Source organism: Anthonomus grandis, chromosome 16 (assembly GCF_022605725.1).
Source record: "Anthonomus grandis grandis chromosome 16, icAntGran1.3, whole genome shotgun sequence".
NCBI classification, from domain to species: domain Eukaryota; kingdom Metazoa; phylum Arthropoda; class Insecta; order Coleoptera; family Curculionidae; genus Anthonomus; species Anthonomus grandis.
The window spans coordinates 13,332,469-13,358,139 of NC_065561.1; the positions used below are offsets into that span (position 1 = coordinate 13,332,469).

At 30.4% G+C, this 25,671-nt stretch overlaps 1 protein-coding gene across 1 annotated transcript in view; it reads right to left on the reverse strand.

Annotated features, from left to right (window-relative positions):
* LOC126745843 (uncharacterized) overlaps positions 1–5,641 on the reverse strand; it is a 119,593-nt gene extending 113,952 nt beyond the window's left edge. The window contains exon 1 of the mRNA XM_050453867.1: positions 5,431–5,641. The gene's annotated coding sequence lies outside the window, so the exon portion shown is untranslated. The remainder of the gene's footprint in view (positions 1–5,430) is intronic.
* Between the last annotated feature and the right edge of the window lie 20,030 nt (positions 5,642–25,671).

Genomic DNA, 25,671 nt, shown 5'->3' on the forward strand with positions numbered 1-25,671 from the left:
CTGCTTTATTTGAAGTGAGTCGTTGACCTCCAAGCCATTTTTTTAATTTCGCAAGAGGAAGAAGTTACTGGGGGCCTAATCTGGTAAATACGGTGGATGTTGTAATGTTGTAGTTGGATGATTGATGACAATTTTTGATGCAAAATTGAAGTTCGGCAAGGCGACGATGTCACCAAAACGGTTTATTCCACTCATGGATAGTGCATTCAAAGAATTGGTCTGGAGTGAGGGAGGTAAAAACATAGATGGCAAAAACCTAAACAACTTACGTTGTGCATATGATATAGTGCTATTCTCGGACCATCTAGAGGAAATGAGAAAACCTAGTATCATAACCTTAAAACTCAAAAATACACCCTAATCCATACGAATGATATGGATTAATAATAATTTAGTATATTTCAGAGTGTAGATCTGACAAAACAAACCCAAAGCTTATTCATGTATTAAAATGTAAATGAAAATGGATACTTCCTGAGGAAAGATGACAATTAACATTCATAAAACTTTCCTACAACCTTCGTTTATACAAGTTATGCACTATACGAGTATGTATATCGTTTTCATAGATAGCACCCATTGCTAAATATTTTCAGACCATGCCGGAAAATCCTTGATGAAAATTTGAATAAAATCACTTGAGGAAGCAAAATTAAATTACTCTAGTAACTTTATTTTCACTTTAAAAATTAAGAAATTTTAAAATATATGTGTATTTTTATGTTTTCGGTAAAAATTCCTTAAGATCTTTACTACATCGGTGCCTTTTCTTTAAGACATATTGGCGCCCAACATACGGCAATACAATTTATGATATTTTGACCGCTTAGGAGAAATAAATTAACAGTGAATTTATTTTTTTTTTTAATTTTATTTATCAAATGAGTGAATTTTTTATTTTTGTTTAATTATAGAAAACGGATTTATTTTAAGGAAAAGGTAATAATTTTAATATATTTAGAAGAACAACAATTTGAATCATATTTTATTTTTTACTGTTCTTATTTATGTATTTTATTAAATGATGTTTTAGATTTCATAATGTAATGATTATTACAGTCATTACTACAACATATTTTTGCTTACTATTCGCTTGTACGTCAACCGATTTGATTTTTGTTGGTACCGTTGTACTAGGCAATTTTAGGCTGCTAGTTTTCGAATCGACGTGTCACAGTAAGCTTTATTAAATTCAAAATAAAACATCCCTCTCTATAAATTTAACGTGTTTTTTAAAGAAAATCATTAAGGGTTGTTTAAAGTAAGAGCACAATATACTGAATTTATTCTAAAGCAAGTGCGCTTACAAGCATTAGAATTAGAAAGGGTTCTTAATTAACATTCCAATATTAAATTGCGGTTTAAAATTGAAACTATCACTTATGCATTATACGTCTAGCCTAATTTTCATAGATAAAATTCATGGTTAAATAACATGTGTTATCAATTCCCTACAGCTTGTCGGAAAATCCTTGATTTAAACTACTCGAATAAAACCACTTCAGGAAACAACAATAATTAGTCCGGTTCAGTGACTTTTGCTAATATTTAGAAGAATTTTGTTGATTATAATTAAATAATATAAATTTAATGCGTTATAATGAATTTACATATTCCTGATTAAAATTATAAAACCATTACTTTAAAATAATATAAACTCAAATTGACAAGTTTTAAACGAAATATATACGAGTATAATATTTTAAATACATTCCTAAAGCATTTATAACTCATCAACTGATATAACACACTTAAAAAAAAGAAAATTAAGTAGGGTTCTTTAAAGAGATTAAGTAGAATTAAATTCTTCTTAAATAGAGTAGATAATATACATGTAGATTAGATAGATTAGATTAACGTAGTGGCTGAAATCCAAATAAAAATTAAAATTCAAGAGCAAATGTTTTTTTTGGATAAAAGACATTATTATTTGTTAAGCGACGTTTCGATCCCTTATGGGACCTTCTTCAGATAACAAATAATAACGACTTTTATTTGTATACTGTATTCCAGAATAACTTTTTCTTTTTAGTATTCAGTAAGGACGATATCACGTAATGAAATTAAGGTTAAATAGTACTGAATTGTATAGTATACCGGTTTGTTTAAATCTTATATTTTAATTGTATTGCTTCCTGTATATAACAGGCCATCTACATTTTTAACCTGTAATATGTACTATTTTAATTTAATGCAAGAAAACTACGACCTTAAGCCTTGAAGATGAAGTAGGTTTAATTCGACAAGTTGGCTAGAAACAAATAGTTTTCTCTAGAAATTGAGTAACTTACCCATTTCCAATTAGGATTAAAGTTTATAAAAATGTATATTAAAAAAACATAGAAGAGCTTACACGGTTTAAGAAAATATTATTTGTACTCAAATAAGAAAAAACTTGTTTACAAACATAACAATTTAAACACACAAAAATCTAGGAATCCATTAAAAATAATATATATAATTTTTTTTTAAATAAAAAAATTATAATAAACACAGTAATGAACATATACAGGATGGTGGGATAAGGGGTTTACCAGGATTTAATAGAGAAAACATCTTATTTTTGGTTTTAATAATTAAAGATGTAACATAAGGCCTCGTTGCCTTTCCTTCAATATATCTTGGCGCCCAACAATTTAGAAAATTAAAAAAAATTAATTGTTTAATTTTTGAATAAATTTTGGGTTTAAGAAAAAGTAGAATATCTTTCAAAAGTACAAAATTGAAGGGCATCTCACTATTGTAGTTTAATTAATTAATTTAACAAAGGCTTCTAATATCAAATTACATAACTGGAAAAATCTAGTTGCTTAATAAATACCTAAATATAGCAAAAAATTTTTAATAATATTTAAAATTGGAAGATATTATAAAATATTACATTAAATATTTGGAATAAAGGTAAAAATAACTTAAAATAGTAATCAAACTCCACAAGCATAGAAGAAAATGACTTCAAATGCCAGGATTAAAATTAGTTATTTTAAACAGTTGGAATAAAATAGAAAACGACTTTTTTAAGATATTTTCACAAACAAAAATAACTGTAAATGACCTCGAACAAATACAAATAAAAATTTGTTGACAACAAAAATTATTTAAATGGCCGGCAAAAGATTTAAAAAATTACTTAAAAACACCCCGACTAAGATATATGTTTTAATGTCTTAATTTGTGATTTGCACCTATTTTTATTTTTTATTTGTCTTTTGTTTAGCTTGCTTCAAGTAAACCATATTTTTTTTTAATTCAAGGAGCATTATTTCGGTATCTTTTAGAATGAATAAGGTCTGTCAAATTTTAGACATTTTAAACAGATCTTGGCGCCCAACAATTTAGAAAATTAAAAAAAAATTGTTTCGTTTTGATTAAATTTTAGGTTTAAGAAAAAATAGAATATACGTATGTAACCTTTAAAAGGAAGGAAAATATAATTTCATTGCAAATTTGAAGGACAATCTCACTATTGTAGTTTAATTAATTAATTTAACAAAGGTTTATAATATTAATGTACTCAACTAGAAAAAATATTTGCTTAAGAGACTTTGAATAAATAGAAATAAATTTAAGTTGGAAATAGAAATTATTTAAAATTTCCACAAAAGATAAAAAAAAAAGTATTTAAAAACAGCCTGACTAAGAGTCTTTAATATATACAGTATATATACTTTATTGTCTTAGTTTGTGATTTGTCCCCATTTTTGACTTTTGCTTCAAGTTAATCATAATTTTTTTTTTATAAACCAGCATTATCTTAGCATTCTTTAGAATGAAAGGAGGTTTGGCGAGTTGTAAGCATTTTAATCATACTTTTATACTTCGAAAATTTTTATAAAAATAAATATGACATAAAAAGAATGATAATAGCTATTAATGATAATTTTATTTTTTTAAAAATGTTGATAATTGTATTAAACTTAAAATAAATCCTAATCTTAATTTTTAACTAATTTTAATAAAAATTAAACATTAAATAAAGGAAAGGCTTATTTTTGGTTTTAATAATTAAAGATGTAAAATTCCTCGTTGTCTTTCCTTCAATATATTTTGACGCCCAACAATTCTAAAATAAGTTTATTTTTGATTAAATTTTAGGTTTAAGAAAAAATAGAATATTATAGAAAATATAATTTAAATGCAGATTTGAAGGCCAATCTCACTATTGTAGTTTAATTAATTTATTTAACCAATGATTATAATATCAAATTAGTTAACTAGAAAAAATCTAGTTGCTTAATAAATACTTAAATATATTAAAATAATTAAAATAATTAAAATAATATTTAAAGTTAGAAGATAATATAAGACATTACATTAAATACTTGTAATAAAGTTAAAAATTAAAAAAAAAATAAAACAGAAAAAATTACTTAAAATACCAGGAATAAAATTAAAGTCATTTTATTAAACAGTTGGAATAAAATAAAAAATTTATTTTTTAACACAATACATAACAAAAATCAGCTCGAATACATACCAACCTCGAACAGATACAAATAAATATTAATTAAGAACAGAATAGATTTAAATTATCGAAAAAATAAATTAAATCCATCTTTTCTCAAAGAGACTGGCTTACATTAAATAGTAATGAAACAAACTCAAGTCACATGTCTCAAATTCATTAAAATAAAACTCAAAGGATTACACATGTTTTGCCCATACTAGGCATCATCAGATCTACTTGTGCATTCCTAATAAAAAAATGTTTCTGTCTGTTTATATTTTTAATATATAGTAACTAGTCTCCGTCCGATTTTGCCAATTTTAACTTAATTTCTACCCTTGACTTGTATCATGTAGTGTTGTTCTCTGCTTCATTTTTCTCTCCTTTTATTAGTGAATGCACAAGTGGATCTGATGATACCTAGTATGGGCGAAACACGTGTAATCCTTTGACTTTTATTTTATTAAATTTGAAATCTGTGACTTAGAGTTTGTTTCATTACCATTTAATTTTCATAAGAATAAAATGTAATAAATTTCAATTTTATTTATTACTATTGAATTGTTTCTACTTTTTCACATTGCAATGAAATAGATGTATTATTTTTAACAATTTGTATAAAATAAAAGGAAATATTTAAATAAAAATAAATTGCTATATAGGATATTTTCAGTAAATACTTATATCACGGTTTTAAAAAGTTATCCAAAAGGTACTAATAAAACTACAAAATTTGAACGTTGAAAATGCCGGTTTTTAAATAGCTTAAAAAAATTAAAAATAATAAAATTATTCAATTTATAAAAAATATGATCATAAACCAAATTAAAAATTATTGTTAAAATTTTATTTAAAATTTTTTTTTCTAATTTTTATTGGATTTATTTAAAAATTCTTAACTAAAGATCTGAATCTTATTTAAATTGTCAATTGTTTTTTTTCTTATATTGACAACACCTAAACAAATATTTGTCTTTACAAACCTTGAAAACTCGCTTAAAACTCAGTAATCCTCAAGAACTCAAACACAGTATTTAAAAGTTCAAAACAACAACAACAATAACCAAAAAATGTTTTAAAATAAACGCGCGCGCGAGCTTAAAAGATCGCAACAACACGAAAGATCTCGCAGACCGCTTTAAAGCAACAACCAACACGCTCGAAGCGCATTCACCAACAACTGAAAAAGGTTCGCCGGAATCGGTCTTGTCACGGAGGACGTTTATTGGACTCGGTGCTAAAACCATAGGCTTAAACAAACGAAGACGATGATGGTGGGACAGAATGCCTGATGAAGGTGGACAAACAGAAACGAGGCTGGTATTTGTTTGGGTGCGATCTCTTTGCCGCTGTACGTGCTCAGATGACTTTAACTTAAACTGTTTTTTAAAGAATTTTTAATGAAGATCCTTCCAATCCTTCTTGAGTAAACTATGCAATATACTAAGCTTAAAAATTAAAGTTAGAAAACTTTTAAGGATTTGAAGATTTACTTACCTCTATTGCTAAAATATGGCATGTCTTGATTGACTATACAGAATGTCTAACAAGCAACGTCACAGGCTATAATTTTTTTATTTTTGAATATACTAATTTTTAAGAAAATGTATTTTTAATAGCAAGTTTCTCTTTAAATTCAATTTATTTCTTATACAGCGAGGACGCGTAAGTTGGGACAAATTCATTCAAAATCGATTTTTTTGATGATGAATTCATGTACACAGGGTGGACCAAAAATGAGCTATGACTATCAACTTAATTTTTTTAAAAAGAAACACCCATTTTTTATTTTATTTTTTAATTCTGTATAAGATTTAAATACATTTTGTATACCATGTCCTATACATAATTTTTTATAAATAACCTAAATTTTTGAAACACTTTATAAAAAAAAACAAAATAAAAAAATTAAAATAAATGCTCAAATTGTTGACCATTAACTTCCTGACAGTAACCAAGTCGATATTCAAATTCTTGTAATACTTTACTTATTGTTTGAGGCCGAATTTGTTGTATTTCGGCTCTAATTCTATTTTTTAATTCTTCTAAACTTTCAGTTTTATCAAAATAAACTTTAGATTTTAGATAACCCCATAGATAAAAATCCAATGGGGTTAAATCTGGCGACCTTGCTGGTCATTCAATAAAACCCCCCCCTTCCAATCCATCCATCTATTTGGGAAAATGTTGGTAAGGTAATCTCGTACTATTCGCGAATAGTGTGGGGGGGCGCCATCCTATTGGAACCATATCGAATCTCTCGGTATAAATGGGTTTTCACCATTTGGATTAAGTGCAATTAAACTAGGTACTACTCGATTTTGAAGCAACTCTAAATATTTTTCAGAGGTAAGTGCGACCTCAATAAAATAGGGACCCACAACTGACGTGCCCACAATTCCTGCCCATACGTTTAACTTCTTGGGAAATTGTGTGTGATTTTCTATACTCCAGTGTGGATTTTCTAGTGCCCAATAACGAAAACTTTGCTCTATTTACAGAACCATTTAAAAAAACTTGCCTCGTCGGAAAAAAAACAATCTTACTTAAAAATTGTGGGTTTGCATTACATTTATTCATCATTATTTCGCAAAACTCTATTCTGCAGATTTGATCATTGCAGCTCCTGAATTAAATGAATTTTATATGGATGCCATTTATTCCTATGCAAATATTTTAGAACACATGATTTACTAACCGACTGATCTGCAGCAACTTGTCGAGTTTATTTATGTGGATTTACTTGTAAATCTAGCAAAATATTTTATTGTCTGTTTCTGGAACGTGGGACGGTCCAGGTCATATTTGTCTCTAACATGACCAAAATCTCTAAGCTTATTTTCACTTATTGTTAAACATTGTTAAACTTTTTGCTTATTGTTAAACAGATCGCAAACTTCGGCCTGTGTTCGAATTTTGTTGCCATATCCTACCATCATCAAAATTGTAATTCTTTGTTTTTCAGTTAAATACATCATAATTTTAAACTTTGCAACTGCACTTAACACTTACTGACATTTACGTAAAATAATACATACTGTTTCCATGCAATTCAATGGTGACAAGGTGTCAACAATCAAATATACCATTAAAAAACTATGAAAAAACATGTTTGAATATGCTCAAATGACCCAAATAGTTGCAAATTTATTAATAATGTTAGTATTAGGTATAAGACATGATATACAAAATATACTTAAAATTGTATGCAGAATTCAAAAATTAAATAAAAAAATAGGTTTTTCCATTTAAAAAATTAAAGTTGATGGTCCTTGCTTATTTTTGATTCACTCTGTATGCATGAATTTATTATCAAAAAAATCGACTGTCCAGGCGTTTTTTTTCGAACATACCCCTAAATTTTAAACGAATTTGTTTCAACTTGAGAGTCCTCATTATGTAATATCTTAACATCATATTAATCTGTTTCACAGAATTTAAATCTATTTTTTAATTAAATTCTTAAATTAAGCCATCAGCTTCCACGCAACCTTCATATCGCTTGAAAGATTTCTCTTGTATAAGCTGCAGTAATCATGGAAGCAGTAATTGTTCGACAGGCTTCATGAACTCTGTTTTTAAGCTCTTTAAGTTTATTGGATGGTCGTTAATAAACAATATCCTTTAAAAAACCCCCGACAAAAAAATCCATTCATCAGTTCAACAAATTTGTGACAAAACTTTGGGATTGTCATGAATTAAATCCCGAAGGGATGGCTAACCTTCATTGCTAATCAGTAGGGTGAAGTCCTTGTACTAGGTGGATTGTAAGAGGGCGATTTTGGTGTTTTCGAAGAATTCAATAAATGCTACTTTTTGCAATATTACATTCTCTTGCGATAGTTTGAATAGAAATATGTGGATTTACTGCAAAATAAGCAAACGCAGATATAATATTTTCCTCATTTCTTGCTGCCATTTGATGATGAGAATGTTTTAAATTTGGAAATGATCCGGTGCGCATTTTTTCCTCCACTCTTGAAAACGACTTATATGAGGGTGTAGGACCATTAGGAAAACGTTATCGATAGACCAGTTTTTCCACACTCTTCGTAAATACGAAGCATATCGACATATTAATTTGGAGTGAAAAGTTGCGGCGTTATGCAAGACAATAGCAAAACTAAATAGCCGAAATTTAGTTTTGAAAATTAAAAATGTGAAGTAGGTAAATAACTTCCAATTACACATGCTCAATCACGATTAGTTAAATTTCTTATCAAATTCTTTGCCTTAAATCATCAACACTAATTAGTCTATTCACACAAACTTTGGACCTCAAATAGCCCCATAAGAAGAAATTTAATAGGATTATATCATGCGACCTTGGTGGCCACTCATTCAGTCCTCTTCGTCCAATCCATCTGTTAGGACAAGTGCAGAAACAGTGGACAGCATGAAGAAATTGTCGAAGGACGATGACAAAGTGAGGAGCCCTGGTGTCTTGTTTCATTAGTGTGTTACGTCATATTTGCCAAACCATTGACTTTAGGCATATGGTTTCCTATACAAAAAGTATTTAGAATAAATCATAAAATTGTAAAACCCATAATAATCGTCATAAACACAGGGTCATAATACAAGTCATAAAAACCGTCATAATATACAGGGTGTTCTACTTAAAAAATTGAATTTAAACGCAATAGTTTTTAGTTAAAACACTCTGTATAGAAATTTGTTATTTTAGAAAACGCGCAAGTGACAATACTAATCGATGTGTCCAAAAAATAAGAGAAGAAAAAAATATCTGAATTCAAAATGAATTTGTTCCTTTCATCCTAAATGCGCTGTATACAAATAATTAAAAAAAATTCCTTTGGCTAGTGATTCTTGTTTATAGGTACTTGAAGTCAGATTAGTAAATTGCCATATTAGTCAAAGTCATCAAAGAAAATGAGAGTTAATGAAAATCGAAAAAGACACTCAAAGGAGAAGTTTACAGATCAGAAGTACCTGATCACGCTTGGACCAACAGCCATAATTATATATTCGTCTGAAGGCAAAATGTATGCAAAGAACAACACTGGAAAAGTAGCAGTCTTTTAGCAACAGTGTATATTTTACAAACCTTAGAGGCTCTTATAACTAACCTAGTGTCGATATAACGAACTTTTGCAGTCCCCTCTAACGGGATACTATAAACTTTTCCAAGTCATCTCCACTATTTAGTTTACACATAAATCCATAAATCCAAATCCAAAATTTCAAAGATGCAAAACTTTCTTTAAAGGATTTCACTCCTTTTTTAACCAGTATTAAAACTATACGTTCAGTTAAACATTTATTAACACATGGCGGAAAGCCTAGCAAATATATGCATTATTAAGTTTTCTGGAGATATGGGTATCGAGGAAATGTGGTTTCAATAAAATGGCGCACTTTGCCATAAAACGAGTGTAAAGTTCAGTGTTTTACACTCAAATAATCATATGATTTTACGGTTTAATGACATCAACAGGTCTCGACTTAACGACTTGATTATTTCTTAGAAGCACTCTTATTTGACAACAAAATTATTGAAAACTACCTTAAAAGAGTCAAATGCCGTAAAAAAATCATTTAACCAATATTTTTTGGATTACTACGTATCACTTATTCAAAAATTCAAGAAATTCAAAAAAGTAGTCCATTTTTCTCAAAGAGTCACTTACGTGCTATCCAGGTCGTGATAAATATTGTTAAAAATTAAATGCGGTTCGAAGGTAAACACATCATTCACACAAGACAGTACAGGACTCCTTTTTGCCCTTGTGATCTCCATCTTCTCTAATAGGTCAAGCTTATTTCCCTTGGGGCACTCATGAAGGATTTTTACATTTTCCGGGATGGAAGGAAAGTGTTTTGAGGACAATAAATGACTTGCAAAAGCCGATTTAGTCTGGGTGATTTTGGTATCTTTGTGTTTATTATATTCTCTTAAGTGTTCCTGCACTCTCGTTTTTATTTTCCTTCCAGACTGACCAATGTAAACGGCATTACATTCCCCGCAGTTAAGTGAGTAAACTCCCGATTGGATTAAGGGTTCTCTTTTATCTTTAATGTTTACGAGCTCTTTAAATAATGTGTTGGAAGTTTTGAATGATATTTGTAAAATATAGTTTTTAAAAAAAATAGCAAATCGGGAGGAGATACTACCAAAGTAAGTGAGGCAATGAAATCTAGAATTTTTAATGCTGGTGTTATGGATTAAATTATAGGAGAGCTTGTATTTATTATAAAATTTGAAATAAATTTTATTAATTATACTTAATGGAAATCCATTATTTACCGCAATCTGTTTAATTGTAGCTAACTCTTTTTGAAAGGCGCTTGCTGATAATGGTATTTTGAATAACCGGTAGAAAAACGAGTTGAATGCAGCAAATTTATGAGAATACGGGGAATTAGAATCAAACTGGATAATGTTGTCCGTCGAGGAAGGTTTTCTATGAATATCAAAGGTGATTTTGTTGTTATCTCTAGTCAGCAAAAGGTCTAATAAGCCTAGAAGCTTACCGTCTTTTTCTTTTTCTAAGGTAAAAGTTATGTTAGGAAGTAGAGAAATTAAAAAATACAAAAAATTATCCAGTTCGAGTTCATCCCCACTCCAGGATAAACAGACATCATCCACATAACGTTTTAAAAAAAACAATGTCCTTGGCAAAGGTACTGCACATTATCCTACTCTCCAGGTTATGCATAAAAATCTCACTTAAAAACGGGGACAGACAAGAGCCCATCGCCAATCCATTGGTCTGTTTGAAGAAACAATTGTTAAATTTAAAAAAGTTTTGGTCGAGAACAATCGATAACAAAGTGATTAGATTGTCTATAATTAGTTTAGGTAAGGAGGTTTTATTTAACAAATTCAAGACAAGATCAACGCAATCCTTGGGAGGTATACTTGGAAAGAGGTTTTTAACATCTAAAGATATTAATATCGTTTTTTTAGATATTGGTGTATTTTTAAGGGTGTCAGCAAAATCTATAGAATTTTTGGTGGAGTAAATGTTATTAAATGCTGTAATATCTCTTAAGACTTTATTAAGCCACGAGGATAGTAAATAGCAAGGTGAATCTAAAAAACAAACTACAGGACGAATGGGATAGTCAGTCTTATGGACCTTGGGTAAACCGTAAAGTAAAGATGTTTTCGGGTTCATGGGGTATAACTTATACTTATTAGTGTGAAAGAAGTCGAGAGTGAGTGCGGTGTTATCTAAAGTATTTTTGAGTTTATTAAAAAATGAGTATGTTGGGTCTCTAGGAATAGGTACAAACTCATTTGAATTCAAAAAATGCCGAACTTTTTCGATATAATGACATCGCTTCATGAGTACCAAGTAATTACCTTTATCTGCCTTCGTGACAACCAAGTCGTGAACCCTGATTTTGTCTTTAATTGTTTTTAGGGACTTTGTGTTCCTCTAATCTCTGAATTTTTACGTATCACCTAAATTGGAAAAGGGTAATGAATTATTTACTTTTTTGAATTAGTAATCAAAAATTCAAGAATTACTCCGATTCCTAAAGATAATACCAATTTTTTAAAGAAATTATAACGCCTCTACTTAAATAAGCAGGTCATCGGCTTATAAACTTCAACTAGACCAAAACCGAAACAGGTTATAAAGTTAGACCCGCGTTTGTAAAGTTTTCTCTCACACCAGGCCTAGAATACAAAATCGTTTAAAATTCTTTCGGTGTTATGGTGCTAAAGAGGTATACTTACAGGTAGCAGGAAGTTGAGAGTAATGATCGCATTATGTCATTTATTAGCGGTTTTATCGAAGTTTTTGATTTTGTACTTAGAAATTACTACGGCCGACGCTATTGTCCTTCAAGAGAGTGCTTTCGCATGCTAATTTTAAAACCGTTCATTATTTTTGTTTTGAATATTCAGCGAGACGCAGTGGCAGAATAATAAATTCGCAGAATAGAGGAATAGTAAAAAGAACTTTATGTAGAGCGTACATGTGATTTTGAGTTTTTCCTTCAATATCTTTTAGATCTTCTTCTTCTTTAAGTACCTATTTGTTCCGAATATGGCCATCATCCTAGATATGATGACTTTATTAGGCTGCTTTAAATAATTTTAAGTTATTAAGCCATGATTAAGTAATTTTAGATCTGACTAACTTAATGACTTAATGGTTACTAGCATGAAGTTGAATTTAAAGGACTAGATTTGCTTAAAATTAAAGTTATGTACATATGTATAATACCTTTCTTAGCACAGAAGTTTTAAATGTTTAAAATGATTACCATATTTCCGTCCTTTTTGTAACAAATATTCTAACAATTGGAATGTGCACACGTGTATTACCATGATTTTAGAGATCTTTTCTCTTCAAATGAGTACGTTTTTTTTGACTTCCTCTCTATATCGCGTATCCAAGTAATCAACCAAAATGATACCGCGTCTATCATCAAAAAATGTGGTGCCTTGGTACTCGATTTAATCGTTTTTGTTTTCTTGGGAGCCTCTTTACCCTCGAAAATCCACTTTGGTGACAGTTTTTTCATCGCTGAAGTGTAATAGTAAATCCTTAATTCATTCACAGTTATATAATTCCGAAGAAACTCGGCAAGAATGTCTTGAAAGTGCGCCAAAATAGCCTCTGAGTCGACCATATGATTGCGCTTATTATGCTCTCAGTCAGTAAACGCGGCAATCATCCTTTCCTATCCGTGCATAATTGAAGTAATTATAACTTGCGATATGCCGGTGGCCTCAATTATTTTGCGCACTTTAGTTCGACGATCCCTTAAAATGATATTTAAAATTTTGTCAAGTGGAAGAAGTCACCTCCACTGGGCTTCCCGAACGAGCTTTATCTCTTATGGATGAATGATCACGTTTAAACTTATTTATCCAATTGTAAACAGGAGCAAATATACAATGAACTGCATCAAAGTCATTTCTTTTGAGGTAAAGCCTTTGAAATGAACATGTTTATTCTCACTTTTCTCCATTGTTGTATGCAAAAAGAGTTGTTGATTGATTAACTCTAATCGACAATAGAAATAGAAATGGCAGTACTGTAAAATACGAAGCTGAAACTTTTTGACAGCTTTCTAGTTACATGTGCTGTCAACTAAAAAAAATAATTTTTTAATGCTACAAGCGCCATCTCTCTCAAGGACTTATTAAACGACCCTCGTTTAAAGGATTATTACCTGATCCTAAGTGATTATGACTTGCATCTTTTTATTTCTTTACTGTTAACTTTACTCTTACTTCCTTATTTAATAGTGTGAAAAAACTGATTTATTGATAACAGGTAGTATTGGCTATCCATAACACTATTGCCCTATTGCGTTGGTTCTAATTCAGGAGATTAATTTTTCCAAGTGCATTCGTTTTTTACCTAACACAGTATCTTTCTCTAATAGGTTTTTAGCTCTCCAGTAATCAGAATGCAGTATAATCAGTAATCAGTGCCGAGTGCAGGTCACTTACAGATTATAGGAGAGAGCGACTTATCATGTGATGTAAATGCAGTCGGGATATTGTTTGAGTTGAATATACAGTGCATTTACGATAAAAGGGGCAAATTCATAAAAAAATTCTTCTATTATTTTCCGGCTATTATTTTCTATTATTTCTAACAAAATTCTTCTTTTATTTTCCGGACACGTCGATTAGTATAGTCATTTGCGCGTTTTTGCAATAAAAATGTTCTATACAGGGTACCTCAAGTATGGCGTCAACATTAATTATGACCTTTTACAATTTTACGTTATATTCTGAATGCTTTTTATATAGCATGCCATATGCCTAACGTCTGAGGTTTGTCAAATTTGACGTAATAGACTAATAAAACATACGACAATAAAAAATAAAAATTTATACAATATTTATTGCAACTGATGTTCAATTGGTTGTCCATTTACGTAAATGCATTTTTAAAGTCGATAAATCACTTCCAATTGCACATTTTCAATCACTTGCGGATCGATTAGTCTAATTTCTTGTTAAATTTTTTGCTCTAAATCATCTACATTATTTGGTCTATTCACATAAACTTTGGACTTGGCTGCATAAGAAAATATCTAATGGGGTTATATACGGTGACGCCATAGTTTCTACTTGAGGTTTGGAGAGCTCTAGCGCTCTTGATCTGGGTTAATCCACAACGGAATATTTTTAGTTGTGTGTTCGATCGAGTTCTCCTTATTGAGTAATAAATAAGCGATAAGTATTAGATTATAGTAAAGACTGCTTATAGCAAATCTAAGGAAAAACGTGGATGCTTTTTAAAACTGCTAAAAATTTAAGATAATGGCTTTTTGTAGATGATAAAATGGAGCCGTCTTAACTAATTGTCAGACTTGCATTGGCTTCCTAGAAAGACAAATCACCAGTCAAAACTAGAAAGTTGAGTCAAATTCTATACTAATTGAGGGATCATAGTTAAGATTTTAAACATCTTAACTATGAAGCTTCTAACTGATGGTAAAGAAAAAAATCCTAGGTAGAAGACTTAACGTTGCCGTATAGTCGAAACCTTTTATTCTAGACGTAATTATAAATATATCCTTTCTATATATCAGGATATAGTCAATTTCATTCTTTACAGCATGGGCTTCTCCAAGTCCATCTCCTCTGTAGAGACTTTCGAAAAAAGAAATTCAGGCAGTATACATATTCATTTCTACAGTAGTTTACCAGTACAATTCTTTTTTGTTTCTATCAACAGGTCAAACTTACCCATACTTGGGATATCCTCACTGGTGTTTTGGCCGATCTCAGCGCTAAAATTCCCCATAATTATCACGTACTTGGCCTTCTCGCAGTTTTTCAGGGACCTACAAGCTCACACAGAGTCTACACCAATACAGCAAGGAACATGGACATGAGCAAGAGTTACGACGCATCGCTAAAAGACTTAACTTAATTTAGTAATTTTTATCAGTAATGACAATTACCTTGGACGGTGAGGTACATATTACCCAAGCCAGACTACAAAAAAAAATATAAATACATTTATAATCCGGATAAATTTTATTGGCTTACAAGATACACTGTATAAGTCGCTTTCAAACTAAAGCACAACAAATTGCTTTGAAAACAAATGCCATGTCTGAATAATAATTAATCGTTTTTATCAGTGGTTGCAATGGTTAATTGAAGTAAAATTATCTCTTGTATCGTTTAAAGCAAGACATAAAACTATATAAGTAATTACATTTATTATGATTATTTGAATGAAATAAGCCATTGCAATTATTTATTATACTATTTATGAACTACTGCGTATATCACCTTTTAAAATGGAGCTATGCAAAAAAGTTAATTTATTCAGATACTTCTGTATTACTTTTCTTATGTTTTCTTAATTAAGAAATACAATTAATTCTATCCATATAAATATGGTTTAAATTAAATAAGTATATAATGTTAAAAAATGCTGCAACCTATTCTCATATTATTATTAATTTTCTTGTTCTAATTTCAAATCTCGCATGCCTTTTCAGGCGCCTCAAATGAATATTCTAATTGCAATTAAAATTATTTAGGATTTTGGGTTAGTTTATTTAAATTAAGATGTCCATCGACAATCTAGCAAGGAATCTTAAAACACCTTAATAGGCGTATAATCTAAAAGTAATATACGTTTGTCATGTCGAGATGCCCAACATGGAAATCCAATGTAGCGGCTAATCAAATCTAAAGTGACATTTAAAGCTGTATTTGGAGAATTTGCGTTACAAATTATTTATTATTTGCGCTGAACAAATAGGGCAGTCCTGTTGTTCGCTTTGAATTGATCAAAGAACAGTTATTCTATAAAAATGTTACTTATCTTAAGCCTGATCAAGGCAATAATTGGTTTACCATAATTTCTAAAGCACAAATATGAATTTTAGCAAAATTTAAAGATAAGACATTAATTATGGTAGGTACGCTATAGCATTGGCATATTCATCCTTTTCAACTATGCAGGAACTTAAGCCGTACGTTCTCACGATTTGCTTTAACGATTTAAGTTTAACTTATGTATAGATTTGCTTTAAATTATTGATAATTACAGAAACCGATAACGTTAATAGACTAGACGGCTTGCAATCAGTTATCGTAAATTGCTTTTTAGTCTAGGGTGAACGTAATATATTGACAATTATAGTTTTTATATTATGTTATGTCTATATATTTTTGGGAGGAAAATATAAAGCTGATTGCAATGAAGGAAGTGACTGACAATAGCTGCGGTACTTTGAAATTTAAGATATTTTTTCAAATTAAGCAAATAACTAAAGAATATAGAACACTAAAAAGCATTTAATAATTAAAAAGAGTTTTTGTTTTTCTATTTTTTCGTTATATAAATCGCGGTTTACAATGTTCTTCTACGTCTTCCAGTCTCCATTTATTTTATCCTTTCGTTGGTAACTCTATCCATCTTGATGCACGCCTTTAGTAGCCTATTTCCGTAGGTCTTAGTTGTCCTTGATTTCTTTCTTAGATCTGCGAACCTCACTACCGTATTTGACAATACTTTTGTCTTTGATTCATATTCCAGTGTATTTCATTGATCATGGCTTTCCTTCCATGAATATTTCTTTTTTTTATTGCCCTTATAAGTCAGCCATCATTCGTAATTTTCATTCCCAGGTGGTCATCCTCTATTATCAGAACTTGCTGTAGCCCTTCAAAACACGTGTGCAGTGTATTAGTAATTTTTCTTTGTATTGTTAGTGTACTACGGGAATATATTTTGATTTAAGCAACGCCTTCAATATGATGGATCATGACCGTCTTATCAAAGTTCTGATTTCTGCGGGAATAAAGGGCAAAGAAACTAATTGGATTAAGTCATTTCTGAGCCACAGGCCTCAGTCAGTTGAGATTAAGGGTGATAAAAAGGGTATTGTTAATTATATATTCCAATCGCATTTTATAGACGTAGATACTGGTGCTCCACAGTGCTGACATTGGCGGACCATATACAGTACTAGCCCAGTTTGCCAATGATAAATCATGCATAATATTCCACAAAAACTGTAGCCTTAGATCTTGCAAACTCTACAGCCTTACAGATGCAAAAGTGGTGTGAGCAAAATCAGTTAGTCCTTAATTCAAGCAAAACAAAATTTATTAATTTTCAAAACAAAAGGCAGACTTTGAAAATAATTGATAATGATATGCCCCTAAACATCGATGAGATTGTTGTATATAAATCGGACGAAACTAAGTTTTTGGGTCTAGCTTTACACAAAAATTTAGGTTGGAAAAGCCATGTTGATGAAATATGTAAAAAGATTGTTCCAACTTGGAAAGACATCCAACAGTCTCAGGCCTGATATGTGATAATATAAATATATATGTATTTTTTTCTAAATGTGGGTAGTTGTAAATACTTAAATATATTATAGATTATAAGAAATATTTTAAACTTTTTATTAGGTGCATTATATATTTATATGCTAAATTACATTTGGATTTCATTTTAGAGTAGTAAGTACATATTATAGGTGGTATTTGTAATTGGCCTCTATGGCTGTTGATACTGTAATTCAATAAATAAATAAATGAAATTATTGATCTGCCTGTAAAAGATAAACTCAATAATTTTTTTCAGGTAGTTGAACTCATGAACGAGAAGAACTGAGGCCTGCAATAACTGAACTTGTTCTAAGAAATTTGTTAATTTCTTTCAGGCACCTAAAAAAAAGAAAGAAGAAGAAGTGGGATATATGAAATTATTGATCTGCTTATAAAGCAAAAATCAATATTTTTTTCCAGGCAAATAAGGTCACAAAGGTGCAAATGAAGAAGAATTGTGATACGAAAAACCAATAGTCTCTTTCAGATAGTTAAGGCGGTGAAGAGACAAGAAGAACTGTGGCCTGTAATAATAAATTTCTGAGTTATTCAAATGAGTCGTTATCTTGAAACTACGTCATAAACCTTCACTGTATAATAAATACTACATAAAGAATATATGACAGATCCACACGCATGCCGCTATTCTATTTTATTAAATAATTAGCACTATTTAAGATGCATGTGTGTAATATATACGTTATGTGAGCACTAATATATTGAAACCCCTTTATGCAATTGAAAAACTATCTAATTACGAAAATATGTGTTAAAAAAAATTCTCACAATAGTAAAAATGAATTAAAGAATAAATTGCATTAATAAAATCGAGTGCATCAGTAACCGCTAGGCGCTAAATTTTACGATGTTTAAGTTCTTGGAAGGCGAAACTAAAAATTCCTTATAAACGTGGAAATATTACTGGCTATGTTAATTTTACGTTAAATTTTTGATAAATTCAAATAAAGTTAAATATATACATAAACGTGCACATATTTAATAGTATGTGTACCTATGTATGCTGATCACGAAGGTTAACTTATTGATTTATTTATTGATTCAAATTCATATGCATCAGAAGCATATTGAATACCAAATGGGTAGTAATAGATATGTCTTGTCAGTTGTTATTTTTCTTGTGTATTTATTAGAATTAACCATAGGTATATAAATTAAAATGTATATATACACGAAGCTCCAGCATCACAACATCATGTTAAACAGTAAAATATATAAAAATATTTCATGCTCGGAAAGCTAATTATCCAACGTGTCAAGAGAGATTTGTAATAATTGTTTCAATTACCTCCCGAAAACATACAAAATTTTCTTATGTAGGTTAGCGTAATTAGGAACAGAGCGATGTTTACATGTAGGTATGTTGTCTTTCATATAACTGTGTATTTTTTCAGATGATGAGAAGGTTTATTTGATATACAAATTTTAAAATAAACTGTGCTTAAATTTTTTAGTACATGCAGATTTACATGCATCTGTCAATACGTCCTTCAGCCCCGATCGTGGTCTTCCATTTATCTTTAAGGACGTATTTAAAAAGTATTATTATATAAAAAACGCATACAATTACGCACGGTTAAGAATCAATATGCAGGTATACGTTATAATAATTTATATCTTAGGAAATTACCCACCGTAAAATAAAATGACACTATTCATATAATTTATATGGTGAACAAAAAACAATTTTTATGTTAAAAAATTAATTAAGCAAATAATATTATAAAAGGCGTAGTAAGTAAACATTATAATATTAATAACATTACTTCTGGAATGTAGTCTTTACATAACAAGGAGCGAAAGGCAGTAGCAATTCACTTGGGTCAGAAATAATCCTTTTAATCTAAGATTAGTACGCCAGTTTTTCATAAATAGGATAATGCATCGCATGCAAGCATGTAAGATGCAAAATTTACCGATAAGACCGAAAATGACAACCTGGTTAGACCATCCATATTTTCTCCAGTCATGAATTATTCACATTAGCATTAATGGGAGTATTGTGATGCTTTACCTTCTTTTTAAGAAAAAGGTAATCAAGTACTTTTTGATTATGCCTTATGAATTATACATTATGTTAAGAATGTTTTCTTGAATAGACTCTCTTTTGATAATATACAATTGCATACTATGCATTTTAACTTTTTTTAAGTTTAGCAGAATTTCTTTTAAAGTTGAGGATAGTAAAGTAGAAAGGATTTAGACTTGAATAAGCTGAATTTAATTAGTCCATAGTCCTAGCAGTTTTATATTTATTGTACGTTATTTTGAGATTATTAGAGTTTTTGAGATGCTCTATCTTTAGTTACAATATTGCAAACTTTATAAATCTTAATATAAAACCTTTAAATGATAAATTTTAACTATTCATTTTTTAAAAAACCATGACATTAAAGGTACTTATCATATGGCGTTGTACAAATTGCATTTTGCGAATTTCCTTGAGAATATTTAAATTGTAGCGAAATTGTTAGAAGGAAGCATATTTACTCTAATCAGGAGAAACCTCCTTGCATACCCCAGAAAGCCATAATTAAATGGATGAAGCAGGTATAGTGTAAATTACCTCTAAGTAAAATGAGGTTCAGTTAAAGAAATTGTGACAGAAATTGCCGATATAGACAGTAAATAAATACAGAATCTACTTTATAATATCAAATAGAGGTTTTGTCGGGTAAAAAATTATAAAGTCTCGCTCCTCGACTTTATTTTGAATTCAACAATGTTTGCAATACATTTTTATTTAGATTTCTATTTTTAATTATTAGTTGATCCTAAAGCGTTTCTCTTCGAACATTTTTTTGATGAATTTTTGTTTTAATCCATTGTAAAAATTACTATAATTTTATTTATTTCGGCACTTGCAAATGACTAAGCATGAAAGTTCGGTCATTATGCATCCACAAGCTATGTAACTGGGTTTCATTTTATTACAGTTTAGAGCTACCAGTTTTTTTTAAGGATTTACATTGTTTAGTCTTTCTATGTTTTTATTAGTCCTATCCTAGATAAGACTTAAATAAGTTATAAACATTTATAAAACACACAAAGAATACAAGATTTGAATTAGTAATGTAGTTCTCAAAACTTTCCTGGAATATTGAATTGTTGCATACAGTCATTGTGCGAATATCTCATACAGGTTTATGTTTTTTTAATATTAAAAATTCTGCGGTAGTAGTAGGCTTCAATTATACCCAATGAACTCCATAACTTTTTATGGTTGAAAAGCTCATTTTGTCCTTCCATAATGTAATTGTAAAATATTGAATTCTGTTCTTGTATATATGTAGAGTACAATATATATTATTTTCGCTTCTTTCAATGCTTTGTTTTATTATATTTTGTTTAATGCTTTAGGAGTCAAGAATTTCCTCTTTTGCTTAAGAATTGTTTTTGTTTCTAGGGTAAAATTCTAACAATTAATACACTTTTATCAGGACAGTCCGGATTTCTACTAATTCAAACTCTCCTAGTACAATCATGCAGATATTAAGATTAAAAAAATACCTGCATACTTTGGATGTGCAGGAGAGATATTGGTGGCACCTGGGGTATACCCTACGATCCTTCACTGGATTTACCAATTTAGCATTACCCTTAATATATTAAGTTATTGTTTCTTCTCTATTCTAGTTCTTCTTTCTTCTATTGTTTGGCCAGTTTTGGTTTCAGCCGCCCACTTTGGGTCAGACGCTGTTTTGGGTCGCTCCTCTGGAGTCAGACACCCACACCTGTTTGGTCCGCGGGAGGTATTTGATTTCCCTCCTACCGCCCATATCTGGAAGGCGTTCCCTATCCGCCACCTAGGGACGCGCCCTCTAGGGGTTACAGGTTCCCCCGAGGGAAAAGTTATTGTTTATTGTACTTAAAATCCTAAGTAATATAGCAGATAGAAAGGAGTGGCAGTCTAATCATACCGTCGATTAAAATGTTTATGTAGAAATTTATTTCTAATTTAAGCAATAAATTCTGCCAACCAAGTAAATAGAGGCATAAGTAAGGGTTATTGAGGTTCGACTGAAAGGAATTTCCTGAGTTGGAAAGCTTTCTTCAGGCTTTTTTGCCTTGGATTTTAGAATGGCGGACTTATACGATTTTCCGGTCAAAGGTCATAAAAAAATATTATCATTGATGGGTTAAGAAAGATTAAACTTGTTCCATCAACCTTCACTGGCCTACCTATTGCTAAAGCAGGAGGAGATGACACTGGAAGCGTAAAGAACTTCACATTTGCCTGACGGATGGCATGGGCATGTTGAAGTAGGATACTGGTTTGTCTCGATTAAAAGAACACTTAAGTAATGACTGAAGAGGAACGGGGATAGAAAAAGTCGCAGTGATATTCCTGTTCTAATCAGGCGGATGGTGCCCTCACCTGACCCTTTGGCGGTGACTTTGAATTTGTTTGAAAATAAAACACCAGTAAGGTTTGGTAATACGAGAAATGAACATTGATTACCTTGGATATGAAGCGTTTGGTACATTCTAAAACAGGACATAATGAAGTCCAGAAATATTATAGATAAAAAACTTCTATTGTATTCTTGGAGGATGGTAAATACTAGTCTGTTGTGTGGTAGATAAATGCCTGGGGCGGAATCCAGATTGACCTTCCAGGATCTTCGGAGTCTTCAGGCTGTGGCGAATAAAAGACGGACAACTACTTTTTTTGTTTCCTGTCCTAAGGCAAAAAAGGATGCTTACCGAGCAGATACTGTAGTTTCCTTAGTATTTCTACTGTAGTTATTGGACTGCGGAATTCTTCCAATAAATAAAGGTAGTTATGGTTTTTTTGTCGATCTTAACAAAGCTCTGACTGTGCCGAAAACTTCATTCTTCTAGGAGAGCTTTAACGATACAATTTTACATATAGCACCAATCATCTTCTAGAATTCTTTCTTTTGGAGGTATCAAAGGTTAAAATATCATGACGAGGTGCCAATCAAAATAAATTTTTATAAATTTAATAAAATTAAAAACTTTTAGAATATTCAATTAAAATAATGTATAATTTAAAATTACAATGCGATTTAGTCGAAACAGATATTATTACTTATTAGGCTGTAGCATTTATATTATATGTTTTTTACTGTTATAATGAAATACTGTAGAGACCGTCTCAATTGAATTCCATAATGCTTTAAAGTACTTGTCTTAAAAGTAGTTCCTTAAGTAACTAGTGGAAAGTTGTTACGGACCGACCATTTCCAAATCCTAGGGAAATGATTAAACCCTTTTTTCCACTTAGGTACTTCTTGCTAGAGGCACATTAATAGTGTGTTGTGTCTTAAAGGGGAATAATATAATATAACATTTTTTTGTCGCAAAATATCTATTTCTTGAAGAAAAGAGCAAATTCTTCAAAGAAGTTTTAATGAACTGCGTCCGTGTCTATAAATCGCTATCACTAAGATATCTAAACCAGGAAAGACCAGAGCTTATTTTTTTCTAGCTTTGACAGCAGTCGTTCTTCAGAGTACAGACTGCTGTCATATCAGTGTCTTTGTTATTTATTCTTAATGTAGAATCTAAATCGAGAAATACCTAACCATATTAGCTTCGAGAGTACTCCACAATATGCTTCAAAAGCCCTACATCGATCCCAGAGTACTGCTATCTAAAGTATGCTCGAAATAAATAAATTTCAGTTAATACAAATTTTTGACTTTTTTTTCAATATTTGAGTTCTAATGTTATTTTAAATATACAAAGTGTATCGTATACATTTAAGTTGTGCAAATTTAATTTTAATTCCTTGATATATTACATTGATTTGAAATTTACAAAGAATGAAAAGAAAGCTCGATTAATCCTAAAGGATAAGTGGAATATCAAATATTATAAAATTAAAAACTCTTGCCGCTTTGTTAGTGAGTTTTCAAGATAACGGGGTTCTAATAGACGAGATTTTTATTAAAACAACTTTTTTAACATACTTTAAAAGGAATCACGTCTGCTTTGTTACACAGACTTGTTTAAAAAAACACAAAATTGTTGTTTGATTTGGTATTAAATGAGTTATTTCTCGTAATTGCCGTTGATATTGTGTGATCTAACGTAGCATCTTTCGTCAGTAATTTGAAATGTTTGTCTCTTTATTTTTCATAGTTAAACTGTCCCTTATAACAAACAATAGTTATAATGCTCATTTTAAGCAATTTCTCTTGCTTACATAGTTTGTAAAATTAAATTTTAATAAAACTATCTAAAATAACTTTTTAACGAAAATTAGTTATTGTAAACTAGGTCAAAATCTACCTTAATAATAATAAAAATATTCTTTATATTAGTTTCAAAGTTCATATTATGTTACGTTATCATAAATTTAAATTATTTTATATCTAATATCAATATTTAAATAGGTGTAAAATATATTAAACTTCCGCATATTTGTGATGTCAACCCACTTTAAAATTAAATATAATGTAGCCGATAACATAAAGGGGTTAAATGAAATAAAAGGGTCTTGACAACGATAATAGGGACTAAAGTAAGAAAATCATTAATTAAGCAGCATCTTTCAATATACTTATTTTTCTCAAAAACTTTAACAAAAACACAAATTAATTAAAATAAACCTTACAAATATTGTAGATCTTTATTGTTTTTATTGTCCAAAGCATATGCACATTCTTTTTTAGTTATAGTTCTATCTGGAACTATTAAGGATCTTCGTCACATGATCCCAAAGTTTCATCTACATGTTCACGTGATGGATCTGGGGCCGTATTTTTGAAACCATGCGAGAATCTTCGAATGCGAACAAAGTCGAGCGGCAAAATTCGCACACGAATTAAAAAGTGCATTTTTGAACAGCATTCGAAATTTCATTCGTATACGAACATAAAATGTAGTGGCAAGTCGAGTGCCATTGGAGGCCATGTTAAACAGGATGAAGACGATACAGATTTTTTAACATTTTAACCTAACCTGAAATTTAAGTTTAAAGACATCAGGGAATTTTGAGGTTTTTATTTCATGGTGTTTCCTGGGTTTTTCGAATTTACTTTTTTTTAGGTTGGATTCAAAAAGTAAAAAATATTGCGGTTTTGTGTCGAGTAAGCAAAAAAAAACTAATTTCATTTATGGCAGGGCACCTGGAATTAAAGTCGGGCAAATTCAACCAAGATTTTTTAGCTAAAACTGCATTAGCTTTATGGATAAAAGTATCGGACAGATTACACAGTCTCCCTGAAGCACATAAAGAGCACATCAAGTCCATCGTAATAGGCTTGCTTAATCTATATAATTTAATAAATGGAGCATCTGAATACATATCAAATGGGTCAATAAATGAAGAGTACATCCTATTTCTTTTATCTGCCAGAGTTTTAGTCTCTTCCAGTGCATCCACGACGTTTCTTTGCGCACGATTGTTTAATCTTGCCATTTGATTATAGTTGTTTTTTTTTCAGTAAACAACAAAAAAACACTACGAAAATACTTAACATCCTCATATAAATTAAAAAAAAAACAAAGCTAGTTTAAAATCAAAACAAGAGAAGTGGCAGAAGAATCAAATTGAAAATCGCACACGAACTTTGAAGTTCGAATGCTATATAACCATTCGAGACGCCGCATGCGAAAAAGTTCGCATACGGTGCGGTCGAAAATACGATTATCGATATTTTGTACAAAGTCCTCCAATTTCGTATGCGAATCAAATTTGAATGGTTTCAAAAATACGGCCCTTGTAGGAGACATGTGACTCCATTCAATCAATAAAAGTGCAGAATGGACTGGGTTTTTACAAAGTACAAATGGGCAAATATCACGGCTCCTATTCGGTTGGTCAATTTAATGAAGCGGTGTTATTAATGTTTTTCGTTGTTACAATTTGTCTAGAAAGAAACTACCCGGTAGTTTTGTACGTAAAAATGTACGTATGTAGAAA